This window comes from Mytilus galloprovincialis, chromosome 1 (genome assembly GCF_965363235.1).
Source record: "Mytilus galloprovincialis chromosome 1, xbMytGall1.hap1.1, whole genome shotgun sequence".
Lineage (NCBI taxonomy): Eukaryota > Metazoa > Mollusca > Bivalvia > Mytilida > Mytilidae > Mytilus > Mytilus galloprovincialis.
In genome coordinates, this window is record NC_134838.1 from 126,130,687 (window position 1) to 126,142,610 (window position 11,924).

Genomic DNA, 11,924 nt, shown 5'->3' on the forward strand with positions numbered 1-11,924 from the left:
AAAGATGGTATTCCGCAAACATGAGGTGCAAAAAATTGTACACCATATCCGGATTTGGACAATTATTGTCTCTTTAGTGATGTTAGGAATAGAAAAGGTATTTGGACGGCGATTTATTTTTAAATACATTTTAACTGTTGGTCTTCATTTCACGATAGATTATACAAATGTTGAATTTGAAAAAAAAATCTTTCATAACGATGCATTTCAGTACAGTTTTCATTACCTTAATGTTCTATTTGTTTCTTAAATTTACAAATATTTTCATGGTTTCGTTTTGCTTTTTTTTCTAAGACACTGCTGCAAAGTATATAGAGAGTAGGGGTCTTTTGAAAGACGAAGTCGTCAAGTAGATATACATTTTCCCTTTAGCTTCGTCGGCAAAGAACGATGTTATTTTTTTTTAGATATTTTAAAGTTATTACCAAATGACAAAATATCTAATTTTTATAATATTCATTCACATTGAATAGAAATTTTTGAAGATGCTGACTCATCTTTTTTACGGCAACCCTGAAACATACAAGTTAAATTTGATTCTTTATACAGAATTTCACTTTTTATATAAAATAGATACTTAATCCGAACGAAATGGAGAGATATATGTGTAAATATTCAAATTAATTGGCAAAAGGTCTAAAGATGATCCGTTTTGATCATTGCAATAAGCATTAATGAGATATTGCTACGGGACTTCCGATAAAACTCCGCTGTTCATTCATAGAAAAGGCAAACATAAGAATGAAAACGTTGAAAAGAAAAATTGAGCCTGAGATCCTATTTATCTGACTTTTTGTAGCGAACAGGAGCAGGTCAAGATTAAAACGGTTCAGTTAAAATTCAATAATTTTAATTATGTCTAAGTTATCACGTTAAAACCAGTGCAGAATCGGAATGCGTTTAAAAACCCTCACTGATTGCTAGAATATAACAAATATAATGCGATTTTTTAACATACAGGAGTTGTCGTTCTTGTGAGATCAATACAGACACAAATTATCAGTCATTGATTAATCCATCAAAGAAAGACACCCAGGTATATTATTTATGTGTTGTGTTGCATGTGTGCATGTGATTGCTTGTACATTTTAGACGTTTAATGTTTGTATCAATGCATGTCTTTATCTTATACAGATAATTCTTCTAAACACGTCCATTATAAGCATGAGGACCACAGTTTCATTGTTGATACATTCTATAATTATTCTTCTCTTCGTATTGATTTGTTGTTGCTGAAGTGGACGACTGTTTGTGACATTACTTTAGCTTTATCACTTTACTGCTATTTAATCTAACACCGCCGTAAAGAACCAGGTGAAGCATTTTTGTATTTAGAGACAAACCATTTATCGGCCTTAAGTATTACATTAAATGAGCATGTGCACTTCTATAATGTATTGAAGAGTAATGTGTCAGGAAATCACCACTTTATTTGTTTAAAATAAAAAAGCAATAAGACGTTCACAATAACCATTAACAAACCTGCTTCAATTACTTCTGTGTATCATTATTATCTTAGAACATACTGTAGTTATACCCCAAGTAACGAACTGTAGAAGGTAGTAATGATCATCTTCCATCCGTCTAAAATTTAATTGAAAGAAGAAAGGTTCACTTGCATAATAATTTACACCGCTCCTCCCCATCCACTCCTCACAACAACAAAAAAATTAAAAAAAAGTACAAAACAAGCAAATAAATAAAATAGTTGATACATGTAATTATTGAACGAGTGACCGAACAACACAATAATTCACGAATGCGCGAAATTATCAGTGTTGTTTTGGTCACAATTCAATTCAATTCAATATTTTATTTACGTCTCACCTTATGTATAAAATTACACAATACATTTATAAAAGATACATTTTGTATACATAAGCCAATCTGTACAGATTTATGAGAGACGATAATCACTTAAAAGAATATGTATATGTACATAATAAATATTAAACCTGAATGGTAAAATTATACAACAAAAGTATTTTTCACAAGTAGATAACTTTTCTTTTTACTACATGGAATTTCTAGAGAATTAAATAACGAAAAATGCAAATAATCTGTTTCTGCGCAGTAAATAGTCATTTTTGCTATACAATCTAAAAAACGGCTACAAGTGCCAAAAAAACCAACAAAAAACAACACCAATTCTTCTGAAATATGTATACTTTAAATAATGTTTTTTTAGTTATTTTGTTCACCGTCGTATCTATTGAATTTTATGAGAAACTGTGTATAGGCCTTTACTGTATAAGATCATTTTTACTATTAACTACCATACTTAATACTATATAGACATTTCTTATTTTTGAACACCGAGTATCATAGTTACTTCTAGATAACAATCGACTTTTTGGTCGTTGTGTCGATAACTTATTGACTTATAGCCCTCACAGTATAAGCTCATCTGGCCGAAAAATGTGTAATAGCTATTAAGAAATTTTGCAAGACAAATAAGTTCAAGATCTACAAACATACCAAATTGCCGAAATCAGTCAACTCTTGACTGAAGTTATTGATGTTTAATGACGATTTGTTTCCATTTTTGCTTATCATTTTAAAAACTATAATAGACATATACTTAAAGAAACTTTATTTAGCAAAAATACCAAAAGGACAAGATCTACAAATATGTCAACATGGCTTAAATTGGCAGTTAACTCTTTATTTAGAGCGTAATAACCCTTTCATGATGATGTTCATTAAAAAAAGGCCTTTGCTGAAGATGCAGGTGAAAATATTTTGTTTGTCGTTTACTGTACCTGGTCAGCCCGCAATATAAATTAAAACCTTATAAAATGCATAATCATTTGATTTTTACATATTCCTATTTTCTTTATTTTCAAATAAAAGTACGTGCATTGTAAATGATTCCAGTAATGCAATCCTTCAATTTATGAAAACGTGATTGTAGTGACGCCTCCATCCTGTATACGATTTCATGCTGTTAGCACTTGAACACACCTGATTATCAGGTTATGTTGACAGACATAGTTTACATCAGTAAATCAACAGGTTATTGTAATCACGTGACAAGAGGAAAAGAAATACAGATGTCTTGTAACTTTTACTTTACTCACGTAATCATTCACGATTCAGTAAGATAGGAATAAATTCACAATGTAACATTATGATTTTGATAAACAGTATTTGCCTTGTTAAATAAATTCCACAATAAAACATGCTAGAAAATCATTCCAGTTACATGACAAATTGATATTGCTGATAGGTATTAACAAGAGTTACGTGACATCATGTTCATAGTTCCTTTCTTAGTACTAACTGTTCCTGTTTTGTTTCATAATTATTTTCATAATTTCCTAATTTTAAATCTTCACATGACCAATCAAAAATATCCTTGATGTTAAAAGAAGATCCTTTATAGTTTACAGTGGGGACCTTAATGAATATAATTATATTAATTGTCCCCCGCCAATGCACATGCTTTATCTATTCAACGGCATTAATTCCTTCAAAAATGCATGCGTTGCTAAGCACGTACAAACTCGCAAATAAAGTACATGAGTATTTGAAAATGGCATGCAGTTGGGTAACAGATCCGAAAAGCGATTACATGTTACAACTTCTAACTGTCAGGTTTGTGACCAACTTTTGAGATAATCCTGTAAAGTTGTACTGGATAAAAGTGTTCGTTCAACATGTTGCAAAATTTTTAGAGTATATGGCAGAAATTGATTGTGCTCACATTGTAATGATCTATATAATTTTAATAGGAAAAGGACATAAATCATTAAAAAAAATGATCAACGCTGAACGCGCCTTGGGCATTACTAGGCATTGGTGATACTAATCATTGATACTAGAACACACCCGTGATATCGCGGGTCCGTGACTGAATTAAAGTATATAACTATGCGCAAGCCTTATTTTAGTATTAGTACTGTCATCTGATAAAGTCATGTCGATTATAAGATACACAATTTTCTCTGCTTTCAAATCTTTCTGTTTGAACCCGTCGAACTGGAACTTATCAATTATTGGTAATATTAATTATTTGGAAAACAAAAGGTCCTGGAATGGAGTATTTTTTAATCAACAGCATTGTCCTATATTAGTTATAAATAAAGTTGAATTCTTTGATTCGCTGTTTTACGTCATGCCCGCTAACAAATCGAAACTTTCCAGATTTTAAGTATTCGTATTGTTATCTTAGAAAGTCTTACGGATTAAAATACTACAATAGGTAGCAATTTGACAATTAAGTAGTGTCAACCCTGTGATTATGAACCGTGTATATAGCATATTAATCCTGAATACACCGTTTGGTGGTGCGCCTGTCAGATGCGGAACGTACAGATAAGGTAATAGGTAACAGGTGATTTAAACTGGACCCCTGCTGGTGTTTCAATCTTATCTACAAAAGTGTCGAAGTATCAATCAGCGGGTGGCCAGTTAACAGGTGATTATACTATTGGTATCGGTATCGGACTCGACCCTAATTATTGGCAATATTAATTACGTGGAAAACAAAAGGGCCTGGAGTGGTGTAATTTTTAATCTACACCTTTGTACTATATTTGTTGTATATAAAGTTGAATTCTTTGATTCGTCGTTTTTACGTGATGACGGCTGACAAATTGGACCTCGTAATTTTAGTATTATAGATACTTTTCATAACAATGATAAAAAGTTTATAATGCAATTGTAGACGGTAATTTTATTCCCGAGGAGCACTACTCCTTCAAAAAATATTTTCGAGCTCGTCCAATATATTGCTTTTCAAAACCCTTTATATATAAATGTCATACAATTCTGGAATTTCACATGTGAGAGCACTAACTAGACCTGGCGGACAGACTGATGAACGCCTGTTATTCCTATGTCTCTTAAGACAGACTGTTTTGTCTTGAATTTGCATATCATATTTACTGTTAGGCGTTAATCAGCCACTAATCAATCGATCAGGTTTAGTATCGTATGTTTACTATCACTGGGTTAGTACCACGGATAATAGACTATCATCCACTCAATAACCAGTGGTTATGCTCTGTTAATTCTACTACTAAGGAGTATGTATTGGGGAAAAAAACCTTGTTCTCTAGCTCAGTAATCGAAAAGGATAATGCAATTTAGCATAAAGCATTCAATGCTTACTAAAACAATATCGGCTTTTGGGTATCAGTATCAAATTTAATATATAATTCGAATTTTATCTAACATCTTTGATTGGATCTTTAAAAAAAAACCTAGAAAAATTGTCCAATTGTCTGATTTGTATATTATTCCTTTTATATTTTTTGGCGGGTAGCATGCAGCTTTGCTCACAAAATGTATTTTACCATTAGATGACTCATATGAAGATGTTGATACGAGTGAAATGTCTTATTTTGGTACGGCTGTTTCTCAAACAGAATTTAAAATTGCTAAAGCTTATAATTAAAGTATTAACTAAATTGTTAAACGGTCAAACTCTGCGAAGAACATATACGTTAATTTAATGATTGGGTTTTTCTGTTCTTATTTTGATTTTCCTTCACGTTGTGTTCATCATTGGGCACGAAGTTGGTTGTCAATAACAAGCATATTGGAAATTATTCCTTGAAACATGTATCTTGTAAACTAAAAAAAGGTTTTACTTGCTGAACTTTTCAAAGTTATTAAGACCGTTTAATTGTGTTGTCTCCTTATTTTGTCTTTGTTTAGTGGAACAATGACTTTGGTTTAGATTTCATAACATTATTAATTTATCTATTTCCTTCTTTATTCTTTATCAGATAGCCTATTTAATCATGAAAATTCACAAGGAAGGTTAATTAACCAAGAAGTTTATACGGTACGTATTAAATCTTTAAACTAATTATATCCTCTTTCATGAAATTGCATGGTTCCTAAATAAAGTTGTAAATATTTTGCATTTTTTTTCCAAATATAAATCTATAGTAACATCAGAGCGAAACGACGGTAATGTGTTGTACTAAGTATCAATGTAACCCTTTTGTAGTATTGACGTCATGTTATGTTTCATGATAAGATAAATGTAGCGAACCACCTTGTTGCAATTCGAGAAGACAGACAGTTCTTTGTGTATTGTATTAGAAAATAGAAAAAAAGCCTGTATTTTTGTATTTAGAATTAAATCTGCTTTGATACGATCTTTTCAATGCCAGAAATAAAGTATTAAAAAATCGCTAAAAAAGCTGTATTATAAGTATATTCACAATATACAACGTGATGTTTAAAACGCACATACACTTGCACATTTGAATGCATGAAAGTATTATAAAACATGTTGATCATAATGTGTTCTTTTATTATCAGATGGCAATTGATAGTATTCCATTCAACCGTAACTGTATAGCTGCCAGGGTTGCCTTAGCGGTTTACCTGTCTGGTTTTCTCTGCTTTCTGATTGGATTGGCCACACCGAACTGGCTTCATGTCGACCAGGGAATGCAAGGCGGGCTTTGGAGTGCTTGTTATTATGTCCAAGACGTTGGTTGGACCTGCAATCAATATAAATCACAGCCAGGTTTGACATCACATTCATTAACGTATATATGCTTCAAGTATGATAGCCAATACGATAACCAGCCACCACAGCTAAAATGAAGTGGATGTAATTATTATAGGCACCCGTTGTTGTAATCTGGTATCAGTAGAACTCTTACAAATAAGGCAACCAAATTTACCCCAGTCTAACAAAGTATGTAATTGAAAACTTGGAATTTTTAATCAATTTCTCGAATAAAAACTTTTGTTTTTTAAACTTTACCGGCGGGTTAATGATGACTCTATAATGTGAATCGATGGTGTGAAAATAGAAAAAAAATAATTTTACAATAATGGCATTTAAGCAAGTTTTGATGAATGTTTTTTTTTAAATATGTATTGCTAGCACTAGGTCATCACAAATCTTGGTGGACTTAGTTCCCGAGGGTATCATCCTCTCCGTTGTCAGTTCCGCTTCGGAACTTACATGACTAACAACTATTTTTTCTAAAATTTCTTATTGATAAATAATTTAAGACTAAGTTTCTAACTCTCTCAAACAAAGTTGACCTTAAATGAATTTTGCTGATCTTTATAGATGTGTTTGTTTCAAATAGATCTAAACATTTATACGTATTTATGGCTCCATGGCTTTCAAATACATTGGCTTGAGTGTACCATGTATGTGAATGTTAATCCAACAATGCATCTCAGACAAACGACAATTATACACTGTCGGTTTCAATGCATATCTCTTAATATTAATTTTGATAGTATTTTTCTTATAATTTACATATCCCAAACACAACTTAGATATTTTTAATACAAAGTTATTTTCAATTTACCTTCAAATGCTGATGAATATAAGTACAAATTTTATCTATGCAGTACATGTAGTATAACAATGATTTGATTCTTACTTAGCTTATTAGATAATTCACTATGCTTCAATGTATTTCAGAGTTTATTCCTGCAGTACAAGCTTTGGCGATAATCACGTTACTGTTTTACATTGTGGAGTTTGTCGTCATGGTAACAGTAATAATATTGGTTTTAAGGAATGTTGGCTTTGGAGACTATTGGAATCCTAAGAACATATCACTGGTTTCATCTCTTGTTACATTTTCTGCAGGTATCTATACTATTAAACGAGAAGACCTCATTTTGTGTGTCGCTTCTCTTCTTTCCACAATAAATTAATCAACACGCCTCTGTGTCCTATAGGTACAGTGCATAGTCGCATTTGTCATCCATTCATATGATTATTCAGATTGAGTTATTTTGGGAGAAAAACGAGAAAAAAGGCATCCGGATATTGTCCCGTCATTGGACGAAATTTTAAGTCAGATTAGACTTCCGGTTTGCGTTTTTCTGTATACTTTGAACATACATATACAAAGAATAAAGTGTATTTTCAATCTGCTATCATTTTCAAGTTTACTATCTACGGCGGTCACAGAGTTTCTTAAATAGAGAGAGTCTGTATACTATATCAATGACCACCATGGATCGATTAGTAAACTTAGAATTTACTATCTAAGGCGGTCACAGAGTTTATTAAATAGAGAGAGTCTGTATACTATATCAATGACCACCATGAATCGATTAGTAAACTTAGAATTGAAAGTAAATACACTATATTTATATAGTTACTGTAATGAATGTTCATAATTTACAGATAAGCGCTAAAAATATTCATGTGAACTTTTGATACCTTTTCTGAAATTCTCCAGTCATTAAATCTTTTACCATTGTTAACAAAATTCATTGATTACAAAAAAAAAAAAAAGAAGATGTGGTATGATTGCCATGTTGAGACAACTCTCCACAAGAGACCAATATGACACAAAAATTAACAACTATAGGTCACCATACGACCTTCAACAACGAGCAAAGCACATACCGTACTCAGCTTTAAAAGGCCCCGAACTGACAATGCAAAACAATTCAAACCAGAAAACTAGCGGCCTTATTTATGTACAAAAAATGAACGAAAAACAAATATGTAACACATAAACAAACGACAACTACTGAATTACAGGCTCCTTACTTAAATGTTCATAACATACTAAATACTAAATGTATGTTCATATTGAAATTGATAGAAAACCAAAAATTGGGAATTTCGAAAATAAAGGAGGAGCGATAAAAAAAAAATCCTTTTCCCAATAACCTATGACTTATGATACTTTTGCTGAAATTCTCCAGTCATTCAAAATTTTATAAAATTCTTCCAACAACACTTTACATACTTTAAACTGCGCTCTGAATGCCCGCGATTTCGCGGGTGTGTTCTAGTGTACATTTAACAAATAACCAATCAAAATTGAAAAAGAAGAATGTAAATCGTCTAGAAGTATGGATAATCGGTGTTCGTTTTTAGGTATCTTAAGTGGTTGTTTTACTATGTTTAAACCATCTACCATTGAAAATATCTTTTTAAATAACTTCCACAAAGGAGGGAACACAATATTAGCTTGTTGCAATGAATATAAATAGTTTTACGCTAAATTAAAATCAAATCTGTATTATCAATACATTTTGTACGTTTTATTACAGGTTGTTTTACTCAGATGAGGTTGATTGTTTTTTTAGTTCCTTCTATTACAGATTTATAAGTCTGAAGACTTTGATTGTAGTTCTATTATAGATGGTTTTACTTTGATGACGTTGATTGTAGTATATATTTAGTTCGTGTATTACAGGTGGTTTTACTCTGATGACGTTGATTGTAGTATATTTAGTTCGTGTATTACATGTTGTTTTACTCTGATGACGTTGATTGTAGTATATTTAGTACATTCTATAACAGGTTGTTTTACTCTGGCGACGTTGATTGAAGTATATTTAGTACATTCTATTACAGGTTGTTTTACTTTGATGACGTTGATTGTAGTATATTTAGTACATACTATTATAGGTTGTTTTACTCTGGCGACGTTGATTGAAGTATATTTAGTACATTCTATTATAGGTGGTTTTACTCTGATGACGTTGATCGTAGTATATTTAGTATATTCTATTACAGGTTGTTTTACTCTGGCGACGTTGATTGAAGTATATTTAGTACATTCTATTACAGGTTGTTTTACTTTGATGACGTTGATTGTAGTATATTTAGTACATACTATTACAGGTTTTTTTACTCTGGCGACGTTGATTGAAGTATATTTAGTACATTCTATTATAGGTGGTTTTACTCGGATGACGTTGATCGTAGTATATTTAGTACATTCTATAACAGGTTGTTTTACTCTGGCGACGTTGATTGAAGTATATTTAGTACATTCTATTACAGGTTGTTTTACTTTGATGACGTTGATTGTAGTATATTTAGTACATACTATTACAGGTTGTTTTACTCTGGCGACGTTGATTGAAGTATATTTAGTACATTCTATTACAGGTTGTTTTACTCTGATGATGTTGATTGAAGTATATATAGTACATTCTATTATAGGTGGTTTTACTCGGATGACGTTGATCGTAGTATATTTAGTATATTCTATTACAGGTTGTTTTACTTCGATGACGTTTATTGAAGTACATTTAGTTCCTCCTTCTACAGATGGTTTTACTCTGATGACGTTGATTGTAGTATATTTAGTACCTACTATTACAGGTTGTTTACTTTGATGACGTTGATTATAGTATATTTAGTACCTTCTATTATAGTTGGTTTTACTCGGATGACGTTGATCGTAGTAAATTTAGTACCTTCTATTATAGGTGGTTTTACTCGGATGACGTTGATAGTAGTATATTAGGTAAATTCTATTACAGGTTGTTTTAGTATGATGACATTGATTGTAGTTGCTGTTAAAGGTAAAGACTATGTTGCAGATTTGCAAAAGGATCACTATGGCATCTTAACATATCAACAGTTAGGCATCGATTTAACCGGAAGTTACTCTATTGGATGGTCGTTTGGTGTAACAATCCTGTCAGCGATCATTACATTTATATCATTCTCGTTGTTTATATTTGAATATAAACTACTTCAGGCTCAAATAGCTTTGCCTACCGAAGAATCATGAATGACCTATACCAATCAAGTATTCCCGAATAAGGTTGTTCCCCTTTAGCGAATTATTTACTGTTGTAGCCTCCCCCAGGTGTCTATAGTGTAGAAGTCATCATTGTTCAGCCTTGTGGTGTAGGACAAGATGGAATAACCAAAAATGAGAAACGAAAAATTTCTTAAAACATATCAAAGATATTTTATACACTCAGGAGAAAGAACATATGATGAAAGAAACCTTTTATCGTCTGCAGCTGACCTAAAAAATTATCTGCTCGGGTTTTCGTGTTATTTTATTGATAAATAACAACACAGTATACGTATATACAAGTCTAAATTGAAGGCAACCATAAACCTACGGGGGCATTGGATAACAAAACCTCAGGTTTTATTCGTCTGCATGCAAAACAAATTTCTTGGTAGAAGAGTTTAAAAACGGCACCAACAACATTCTCCAAAAGACCAAAAAGTGAAAGAATATATTTTTACAAAACGCATTTGACTAGCAGTTATATATACGTGAGATTTATTTAATTTATTGTTGAAGAGTTTTTAAAGACATTAAATTGTGATTGACCTCAATTCAGAGTTCTTAAAAGCATATCAAGTTTTACTTTTTGAATAATGCAATAGATACGTGAATAATCTTTATGAAGTATAAAAATGTGTTATACGTTTATTGCTGTTGCTTACAAGGAAGTTACATATTTGAACTTTAGAACTACTGAGTTAGATTGTTTATAAATGTTTATAAATGTTTGTGAAAATTCGTTATTTCGAAATATACATTTATATCTTATCTACTGTTTCGTATTCTGTTAAAGCTGTTATTCACTCATAAAATACGGTTTTGTTCGCACATCATTGTCAATATAATGGAATTTAATGCGACTGTCATACAAGTGAGAGGTTTATCTAGCTATAAAACTAGGTTTAATTTTCCATTTTTACGTAAGAAAATATCTATACTAAGTCAGGAATATGACAGTTATCCATTCGTTTGATGTGTTTGAGCTTTCGATTTTGCCATTGATTGGGGACTTTCCTTTTTGAAATTTCCTTTAAGTTCAGTATTTTTATAATTTTACTTTTTGATACATGCCAATAGGACCAAAAACTACTCGGACCATTTTTTTAAACTTCTCGGACAAACCACTTATAAAGACAGCATGGAACAGTTTGAAAAACGTTTTGGACACTTATTGCAACTTATGAGTGATCTGGGGAATGAAGAGACGGAAAATATCTTTGTATAAAAACATAGTTGTTTAAGAAAGGTTTGTGAATTCAAAGATGTTGACAGTAGGAGCTGTTTGTGTGAATGTGTTTAGTAAATGCTAAAGACCAAGGAGATATACAAATAGAGAACTCGTCAATCCGTGTAGATTAAAAAAAAAAAAAAAAAAAAAGACAATGATGCTGAGATATGGAAAAATGAAAAGAAATCTACAAA

The 11,924-nt window shown here is 31.5% G+C and overlaps 1 long non-coding RNA gene across 1 annotated transcript; it reads left to right on the forward strand.

Annotated features, from left to right (window-relative positions):
• Positions 1-981: 981 nt before the first annotated feature.
• Positions 982-11,269, forward strand: LOC143057915 (uncharacterized). Its single transcript, XR_012972864.1, has 5 exons — positions 982-1,036; positions 5,736-5,794; positions 6,280-6,490; positions 7,412-7,582; positions 10,234-11,269. It is a non-coding gene; the product is annotated as an uncharacterized LOC143057915 (long non-coding RNA).
• The last annotated feature ends 655 nt before the right edge of the window (positions 11,270-11,924 follow it).